Below are 10,938 nucleotides of genomic sequence, written 5' to 3' on the forward strand. Positions count from 1 at the left end.
GTGTCTATACCACAGCCCCCCAGTTTCTTAATGAGAACGGGGTGAGAGACAGTGTCAAAAGCCTTCCGGAAGTCCAGGAAGACTATATCCACTGGAGGTCTTCTGGCTGGGGTCATCTGACCCCAGTGCTCTTTCCTGCCTAGAGCAGGGAGTCAGACTCAATGATCTGTCGAGGTCCCTTCCGACCCTAGCATCTATGATTCTATGCATATACAGACTAAATGTGGGAATTGTGATGTGGATAGTCTGGAAAGTATTCCATAAAACAACATAAATGAAAGTGATTTCCACGACTTCAGCAAGAATGTTGAATACACTCCCGCTCCATGTGTGGAAAAACCCACCAATACACACACGCGCGCACACACGCACACGCACACACACACACACACACACACACACACACACACACACTGAGACCGACAGAGTACTTTGCAAGATAACAAAAGGAGAGATAAGTAGAACTGAGCAAATGCAAATTGCTCTTCCATTTCTAAACAGCAGCTTAGAACTTTTTATATCCCCATCATTTTTGTCCCAATCCCTGCATAAATCTATTTGAGAGCCACCAGTTTAAATGTCTCACAGCTGATTTATACAAGATATGGTCATTCACCGCAACTAAAGCCTTTTTCCCAATTTAGCCCACAGGAACATGTTAGAATTCATGCCCACAGGATTGCTGAAGTCAGAGGTATCTTGGGTTGCTATTATGGCAACATGCTGAAAATGTTACAGATTTGCCTGTAATACTATTTAGTTACTCTAAAAAGCAGGAGATTTAACTGGAGGGGTTATATTCCTGTTGGCGGTGGGATGATAAGATTAGCAGGAAACTAAAATGTGGCTGACTGAGCAAGCATAGCTTTTCTTTAGAAAGAGCTCAACAATTTAATTTTTCCAAGCTCTAGAGCCTAGTCAAGCTTAATTAAAGTCAATGGAATATTTTTTTAAAGCAAAGGCAAAAAATTGAGGGCAGCAAGACATTACTGCATCAGTTTTCAAAAACCTCTCTAGTTGGAGCCAGAGAGACACATATTTTATTATCCACTACTGCCAGGAATGACCTGGGTGCAGGACAAAGAATGCAAAGAGGGAAAGATGCAGTACGAGGAGACTTAATCCACCTAAATTTGAGCCACAGGAGATAATAGTAAGTGCAGTTGGGAATTTTCAAAGCAGCTGAAAGAAGCTAAGTCCCTGAATTTCACTGAAATTCACTGACAGCTAGACATATAAGTCCCTTCAGTTAGGAATGTGTAAATAATTGATTTTCCAGTTTGACCACTGTATTGAAAAAAAAAAAAAGAAAGGGATCCTCCCCCCACAACAGTCTGAACTGAAACGTTGCCCATGGTGGCAGTGTTTTAGTATCAGGAAAACACATCTTTCATTTAAAAACAAAATATCTCTTTTCCATTTGGAAGTAAAAAGTTAGTCGTAGGCACAGTTCATAAAGCTGCTTCCCCCCATTTTACCTCACTGCCTAGTGGTGAAAGCACTAGCATGGGATTTTGAACACAAAGACTAAATTCTCACCTCTGAGGACAGACAAAAATACGGATCTCACCTATCAGGCAAGTGCTATAGTTACCAATCTATAGGGTATTCTGTGATGCGTGGCTTTGTCTTTTCCACTTACGTTGCTCCACTTTGTATAATATGATTTATGTATTCAATGAACCACTGAGAAAGAATGAGAAGGACTAACTCAGTGGGTAGGGTGCTCATTACAGGAAAGATAAGACACATGATAAGACCCCTGCTCCAAAAGATAAGATAAGACCCCTGCTCCAAAAGCTGTGTAAATGTTTCACACAGCTTAGAAAAATATCAATAGGGAAAACAGAGCAACTCCAGAATACCCAGGACAAGTAACTCCTTGAGAGATGCAGTGTGAGTGCAAATCCTCTTAAGCACCGGAGGGAAGTGACCTGGGTGACTTAGAGTGTCACAAGCACTGAGATAGGAGGTAGCTGTTTCTCCTGGTCTTACCCACAATAATTGAGACTATATGGTGAAATAGATATGAATGTATGAATAGTTTTTAGCACCTTTTTTTTAGTAAATAAACTATTTGAGGAAAAGTTACCATCCCAGGCTTCACCACTTTCCACAGTCTCACCCAAATGACTACTTATTAGCGCCTGAGATCGCTGTATGACTATTTGTGGCATCTCTCTGAATTCAGTTTTTACAGTAAATTATTACATATCCTGGTTTATCTTTATCAAACTATGCACTCTTTTGATTTTGAAATTAATTTACCTGTTTTGCTTGTTTGTTTTCTGCTGTCATTTGGAATTTAATTCCAGAGTAGAGGTTTTTGACACAATACAGTCTGTGAAATGGAGTCTAACAATGACTTGTTGTAAACCCTGTTAGTCTGCTCAAATAGAAGCCCCTTTGGTCACATAATCTCTTCTGCACAGTCCAACTCTTATGTGTCCTGGAAAAATGAGAGTGCCCACAAGGTTGAAGATCTGTGAAAAGTTGTACACCTGGACACAGCTCCCTTCCCGCCTGCAGCCCTATCCCGTCTGTCTGATCGAGCATGACCTATCCATGGGGGTCGCAGGCTGGTCTCCATGGGGACCCTGCCCACCCATCCTTCTGTGGGCACCATTGCCACACCTGGCCCTGCTGCCTGGGCACCTGGTCCATCCTGAGCCCCTGGCAGTCAGTGCAGGGCAGGTGGGCCAGGTGCCCAGGCAGCAGGGCCAGGTCTGGCAATGGTGGTGACATTGTCAGTAGCAGCCAGAAGGAGCCACTGCTGCCAAGGGTGCTAAGAAGCAGGGACTAGACTCCACCTTCCCTTTTTCCAGAGTTACTGCCCTATTTCCTATGGCCTCAAGGTGCCATGCGACCTACTACCCACATGTTCTGGATCATCCTGGATGTTGTATCCACCCACCTAGAACTCAGTACATCCCTTCACCAAGCCAGTCTAGATGCCTAACTGAGATTCTTGAGTGTGATAAACACGTTTTATTCCTGGCTTCTGAAAGTCAAGATTACTCAGCGTCACTCTTGTAGGAATACATGGTTGAGAAAGGCTCTTTGCTGTCTCTCCAAAGAATTTCAGCTCTGATTCTTTACCTCTGAAGAATTCAGTGGCCTGAAGCCATAATATGTAAAACCCAGAGCTCTATGACAACATCCATAGTCAAGAAATTCATTTTTCTGGTGCAGTGGAATTCTCTAACCCAGTGTTTCCCAACATTTTAAGTAGCAAGTACCCCTTAACTTCTGAAAATTTTAATTAGTATCCCAACACTTAATTTTCCAAGGGATTTTATATCTACAAACTAATGTGTGCCATGTGTTGGAAGAACAGCTGTGTATATAAGGCTGTGATATGACAGATGTCTGATCTAGTATGGGTAGGGATGCCACCTTTTACACCAGGGGTGCACAACTCAAGTATGTACCTGGGCTAGAGGTGATGTTGGCCAAAGCTAGGAGGGCTGACCCTAGTGCCACACAAAGCACGGCACACCAAATTATTACTGGGGAATTTAATTTTTTAAGTTGCACCAAATTTTTGCCATAATTTTGAGAGGAGGAAGGGGCGAGAGAGAGAGTGTTGGAGTACCTGCGTACCCCCTGCCTGTCTCGCATACCCCAGGGGTACGCATACCACAGGTTGAGAAACCATGCTCTACACAAGCTGTGCTCAACCTTATTGACAAGGCCAAATCTTGAAATTAGAAATGGGCTCAGGGCCACATAGAAAAGCGTTATAGAATATCTTGATAGTAATCAAGTTAGCAGGAAAACATGCACTTTTAGGCTTATTAATACAAAGTAAAAGCTTAATATTTCATAGTATTATTTTAAAATTGTATAAATATAATTAAACTTTAAAAGTAAGCAGTGCCCTGTGCAGTAGCAGGATTGAGGTACATGAGCCACCAGTTTCATAGTTTCATAGTTGGTCAGGTCAGAAGGGACCTGAGCAGATCATCGAGTCTGACCCCCTGCCATGGCAGGAAAGAGTACTGAGGTCAAACGACCCCAGCAAAGTGTACATGTAGCCTCCTTTTAAAGATCCCCAGCACCACTTTGCTTGGAAGCCCAGAAGCCCAGCACCACTTTGCTTGGAAGTTGGTTCCAGACCCTAGCCGCCCTGACCGTGAAGTAGCGCCTCCTGATGTCTAGCCTAAATCTACCCTCTGCCAGCTTGTGACCGAGTTTGTATTGGCCTCTAAGGAGCTGGCTGGTTTCCAGATTCATAGCATTGGTGGGAGATTTTGGGGTTTCAGGCCCAAGGGAGGGGAGGCCAGATTGACATTGCCCCACTGGTAATACTGTACCATACCTCCACTTCCTGCACTTCCCAGTGCCCTACAAGCATCTCCTGAAGGGAGAGATGTGTACTTTGGGAACATGGTGGGACCATGCTCTTCCTCCAGAGCAGTGGGGCTTTCTTTGAAATAACTTTCTTTTGTCATATCCAGCTTTGTGCAGTACCAGAACCCCATGGACTTGTGTGCTGGGCTCTGGTGCTGCATGAAAGCTGTGGCTCTGCACAGTGCCCATGCTGCTATGCCAGTGAGCTTGGGGCTTTCACTCAGCTCTGAAGCCCAGCCCCTTTTCCCTGCTGCTGAATTCAGTAGAGGACGAAGGGGGAAGTGAATGCTCCTGTGTTCAGCTCCTGGCCTTCGGAGCTGTAGGCCAGTTGGGCTCACCGGCACATCAGCATGGGTGAATGCTGCTGCCACTCCTTACCTTTTTCAATCATTTCATCAGCAGGGGAAAGGAAGGGACCAACAGAGCAGCAGGCCAGTGTGGGAGAAGACAGGGGCAAAAGTAAAGCAGAGGCTGTGGCTGTGGCACATGCACTTCCTTTCCATTGGTGGGGGGCGCATTGTGCTTGTGAAGGTGGCGCTGTTACCGGTGCTTCTGTACACCGCACTGTTCTTCCTTCCTTCTGAGCGTGTCGCCCACAGGATCCAGAGGGCTGTGCACATGCTCTTTTGGGGCTCCAGATGGGAAAAGGTCACCGGGAAGACCTTGTACAAGGACAAGAGGGCCACGGGCAGGGGCCAGACATCCTCCTGTTCCCATGGGCCAAGTATGCGAGCCAGATCTGCAAGTTGGAGATGGGCACGGAGTCCAAAATTGCCTGCCTGGTGAGATATTTTGCAGGGCCCATCCTGAGATACTTGGGGGGGGAGTTCACTCTGACCAACCACAGACCGTGGATCATGGGCTCAACGTGGTTCTACAAGATCCTAAACCTGTTCCACATTGCAACAGTTTTGGGTGGTCAGCAGGCCTTTGTATGGGTGTGCAGGACTGCAGGTTCAGACCTAGTAATGGGTTATGGTTTTTCTTCGTGGTGTGATACTAGGAGGGCAGATATATATAGCCTTAGATAGATAGACAGATATTTTTCCAAAAAAACCCAAAAAAATACAGTCGTCTGAGCTGACATGCTGGTGATGAGCTAGCTGTTCACATTGATTTGTGGGCCACATCTGGCCTGTGAGCTGGAAGATGAAGCACCACTGCACTACACTAACACTCTCAGGATACAGCTTGCCTTTGTAAAAGAAAACTTTCTTGGAGACCAAGCTGAGACGAGAAAGAGCTCCCTCAGGGGCTGAGAACCATTACAGAGCCCATGACCTTCCATTAAACACCTTCTTCAAGCTATTTACATGCCAACATGCATATTACAAATTGCATAACTCCCCTCCCCCCCGAAAGAAAAAAAAATCTTTGAATTCTACCCAAGCAAAACCGTAAATGTTTCTTCCCAGGGGGAAAGGATAAGAGAAAAAAAAAAACACGGCATGATAAATATGTCATCACACTGCTCAGTGCGTTACTGGAAGGTGCAGCTGTTTAGAATAGCTCCGGGTCTACTTCCTCATATGCTGAAATGGGAAAGATGATCAGAGTCTGTTGGATTGTTGTGGTACTGGACAGAATTAAAAAGGAAGACATTATCGGGAGAAGGACAGAAGAAGGAATAGCTCTTACAAAAGGAGTGTTAAAACGTTTGAATAAGTATCTGAACCTTTGGATACTAAACCAAAGTGAATAGAGTCTCTGATCCTTTGAGGTTTGTCCATCTCTAGCCCTAGTTACTGTGAGGTTCACTGACAACAGTAATGAAATATTTACATTGAGAACCTTGGCCTGCGTCCCTGAAACATTCTTTTTATATTGATATAAAATTCTTTGGGGCCAAAAAATTGTATGGAGAATTGAGCCTATTCAACTTCATACAAAGGGTTAGAGAATACAATACTAGAGACATATTTTCCCATTGCTTATGAAATGTTTCAAGTAAAAACTGCTTCTTTCAACATTGGAGACCTTCTGGGAAATGACCTGTACACTGGATAAGTTGACAGGCACGGTAGGGGATTTCATTACACCTTAGAATTTGACTGGCACAACCAGCTCTCTCTGGCTCTCTGTAACCTCTGGCAAGTGCTTGGAATTGAATCTGTAAATGTTAATCAATATTTCAGGCCTATTAAATAAAGAAAGGCATTGTGGAAATCAAAGCACTAATGGCTAGCATGGTGCTATACAATGACTTCCAGGCTGTCAAAAACCTTGTAGGGAGCAAAAGAGCAAATATTTTAATAAAACAATTATCTCTACAATTTCAAACCTGCAGAAGACTGTTATATCTCCACCACAATCATGGTTACTTAATTTTAGTTTCAAACTGTTCAATGCACAAGAGCAACTCTAAATGTGCTTTTCAATGAATATTTACAGAGCTATTCTAAATCTTTGGGAATTGTGTTCACATTTGTCCACGCAAAATTTTCAGGTGCTTCCATTTTTTTCTGAAAGATTAAGGGACTGATCTTGTTCCCAAAGCCAAAGGGAATGTTATCATTTCAGTGGGTGCATGTACTAGATAACAGCAAATGCAGGTTTTTAGGGTTGCACAAGCAATCCAAGTTAGTAGTGTCTGTCCTACAAGACAGTGGCCTGTTAAATTGATAAAAGACTGTGGGCCATATCACACATTATTTTTAGTTTGTGCTAGCACTTAAAATATGAGTGTAAAAACAGTAAAACACATGCTCAGTGTGATTGTATTATAGCAAAGTTTGGACTTCTCATAGGAGGAGTAGCCTCAAATTGTACTAGGAATTGCACATGCTGCTATTGTCCAGCTGCCCCACAGGGATAATACCAGCAATTTGCAATCCCAGCCCTAGAACCACACTGGAGTTTCAGCCAGCCCTGTTGCAGTGCCTGTTGATCCCAGCCCTGATGCAGCACTAGGGCCTAGAACCAGCTCCAGTGCAATGCAAACTTGGGTTTTAGGAATTGCAAATGTAGGGGGGCTGTATGAGGTAATTCTAAATCTTTGGGAATAGAGTTCACATGGGGGAGGGAGGGTGTAGGAAGTAATACAGCCAGCCTAGCTGCCCCCCACCCCCTGTTGGCAGTTCCTAAAAAAACATATTTGCACCAAACTGGAGCTGATTCAAGGCTCAGGTGCCAGTTTGGGCCTGGGACCGACATTCAGCTTCTTGTTGGTCCTATCCTGAAGACCACATGGAGCCAGTTCAAGACTTTGGTGCCATGCCAGGGACGGGAGTGACATCAGTGAGCTGGAGATTGCATTAGAGAGTAGCAAACATTATCATAGGACTGCTCAGAACACACTGTAATTTTTAATATGGTACATTAATGCTACTATATAAATAAAGCATGTATTAACTGGCCCATGCAACAAAGCCCCACAATAATTACCATCTACTTCCAAGTTATTCCTTTCCTGCTATAGGTATGCCTCTACCTTTTTTCTAGCCAAGGGGTCTGGGTTCAGATTGAAAGAAGAAAGTTAAAAAAGGAACATTTGACAATTTGAAGGTACTGCTAATCTTCTTTCACGTTGCAGGTGTTAATGACCCTCTCCCCTTTTAAAATGTCTTTGACCATCTACTAATCTAGCGACCTTTTCTTTTCCAACTTTTAGCTGTTAGCTACTCTTGGGAAAGTCTCTCTTCTGTTTCACAGCCCTGTAGACTGTTTTTTGCCCTACCTAATCTGCTTTTCTCTCAGACCTGAGGAATGCATTGCATTTCAAAGCCTGTCTAAGGCTTTCCCAGCCATGCAGTCAGTCCAATACAAGATATCACCCATAAAAATGCTTGCCTCTTGAAAATTCAAAGGTATTTATATTAGAGGTGCACCGATACATTAGATACATCTGTCTGATATTGGGGAGCTGGAGGTAAGGGGTAATAGTGGGGGGGGAAGGAAGGCTACAGAAAGAAGTGAGTGTGGGCAGAGGGCAAAGGGGTCACCTGACTGCACCCCCCCACCCGCCCCCCCACAGTAGCAGTAGCAGTAGCATGGGGAGGTGGAGTGAACCTGACAACCCACCAATAATTACATTCTATACCTCAACAATTATAAAAAACTTACTATTTTTCCATATATAGATTCTGATTATGGGGTGGTTATCTTAAATTCAGGGTAGACTTAGATTTGAGTAAATACGGTAATTCATAAATGTTTGTAAACACAGTTTGGATAAAGTCTGAGAATATTTGATAGAATATATTACAAAAGTGTAAAATATTCTTCTTTAGCTGGAAATGCACACCTTGTTGCACCATTTCCTCAATGATAAAGCAGAAAAATTTTGACCCTGTATTTACTTCACAGTAATGGCCAAGCCTGTAAAGGCTTAGAGTTTGGTATAGGTTTGGATAACTCCTCTGAAGGTCAAATACTGCTTACTGAGATCTTATCCGAACATTTTGATCAGGCAAAAAAAAATAGGTTGAAAAGAATCTCACTAGAGCAGATTTATTTATGGAAGTATAAACACATCTTAAGCCTGTGGACCAAGCTAAATATTGTGTGGTAAGGGATTTAACAAAGGATCATTTAAAACACCCATGTGCGTGTGTGGGTAGGGGCAGTACATATATGTGTGTATAAAATAAAACTAGTTCTATAACGGAGAAAAATGGAAAATTCATTCCTTGACTATGCAGTCGCCAAAGGAGGTTTTTCAAAAGAGGTTTATTTGTTTGCATAAAGATGTGTGGCTTCTCATACAAGCAAATGGTCATTATGTAAGATACAGGATTTGCACACACGATTGTGGTAACTGCATGCACTGAAAGGTGGAAATATTTTGCATACAAGTCAGAGTGTTTTCTTAAAGAACAAAAAACCCAGTTCCAACTCTTACTTTGACTTAATTATGATTCATAGCACCTTAATTCAACTGCATACAGTATGTTTCTTTACTTCCTGATCTGTACCATTGTATACTGCATTTGTGTACATAGTTAAATTGGTACCAGGTTCCACCCTGGAGGTGGTAGTCTGTAGGAGTGACTAACATCATAATACTAAAAAAAGAGTCAACAATACACGCAGCTACTGCTGTGGATACGTTCATACTCACATTTTTGGATTTAGATTCTGTTTTAACAGTGTACCAGTGATTCTACTTAAGCTGGATTATATCACTGTAAAACTGGAACAAGGGAGAGGTGAATCAGGCTTCCTGTATCTGCTTGCCCACACTAACGATTACATCCTACGATACTTGAAATGACCCCAAGAGTGACATGGAGGGAGCTGTGAATAGGTTTTGATAGCTGAACAAAGACCAAAATTACTCAATTTCCATCTCACTATTATGTATACTATAGTAACCAAGTGATGGTAAAACTACTTCCAAAGCTTTTTTAAACATATAGGAGGAGTCCCAGTGCTGAGTTCTTGATATTTGGGAACTCACAGAAATGGCTTCATTTTGGGAAGGAGGAATTCAAAATAATACATAAAAAAGGTCAGAGCAAATTTGGCTTTCTGTCATTTTCCGAGTATTGCCTTTTTTCATATAGTGTCATTTTCCCCCTAAAAGAATAATAATAAGACTTTAATATTTATATTCCAAGAGTACCATTTCTTTATTTGGATAATCACAGAAAAAGTCACCTGCCTGTTAGTCAACTTCCAACAATGGAAATTCTTGTACGGGTTCAAATTTACTGCGTTTCTTCCCAAAAGGAGCATACAGTTTCCAATTTAGTATTAGTGATTATCATCTTTTTCAATATTATGATTCTGTCCCAATGTAAGTAGTCCTATCTTTAAGTAGTCAAGCACACAGTGTTAAAACTCAGCAAATATTATGTGGTTCATATCTTATAATAAGCACCAGGCTTTTTAAAAAATCAACTTTTGCCTTTGTTTCAGCCTTTGTTTTCATTAGAGAAAGGTACTCCTTTCTTCTGCCATTATTATTCTAGGTTGTGGCAAATATTTAGCTTTGCTTTGTGACCCTCAAACCAAATGCCAGCTGTGCTTTCCCAATCCTACCCACCTATTTATCAGCTAAATTGCAAGTTTTCACCCAAAGATCATATTTTCAACTGGAAATGAACCAAGTCATTGGTACCCTGAATTTAAGTCACAAAAACCACAACTGGGGTTGTTTGCTGTAAGAGGTAGAGGAGGATCACCCTCCCACTCCTTAGCCTAACAGCTTTGCAATTAGGGGCACTTGGTGAGGGTGAAGGAAACTGGGGTTCTAGGTCCCTGGCACCTAGAGGCAAGGCACTGCATAGGGTGCACTCCAGTTAGAAGTTGATCCACAAAGCAGTCAGAAGGGGATCTTGCCCTGCACAGGACCGTACTTTTTCTAAGATCTGCATGCGCAGTGGGCCCACCATCAGGGAAGCTGATCTTGGGCAAGGGGGGGTCCTGCCTTGGATTTGGGGGGCTCTGCCCTACTGGAGGGGGACTGGTGAGTACCCCCCCTACCTTTCTCTCTCCCTGGGGGGCTGAGCCAAGTAGGGGACTAGGCGGGGCGAGACTAGTAACATCCTAAAGGATAGCCAGCACAGGTTTCTTGTGGGTAGGTCTTGTTTGACCAATCTCATTTCCTTCTATGACCAGGTGACCTATCACCTGGACAAGGGA

Source organism: Crocodylus porosus, unplaced genomic scaffold (genome assembly GCF_001723895.1).
Source record: "Crocodylus porosus isolate Cpor-Errol unplaced genomic scaffold, CroPor_comp1, whole genome shotgun sequence".
NCBI classification, from domain to species: Eukaryota; Metazoa; Chordata; order Crocodylia; family Crocodylidae; genus Crocodylus; species Crocodylus porosus.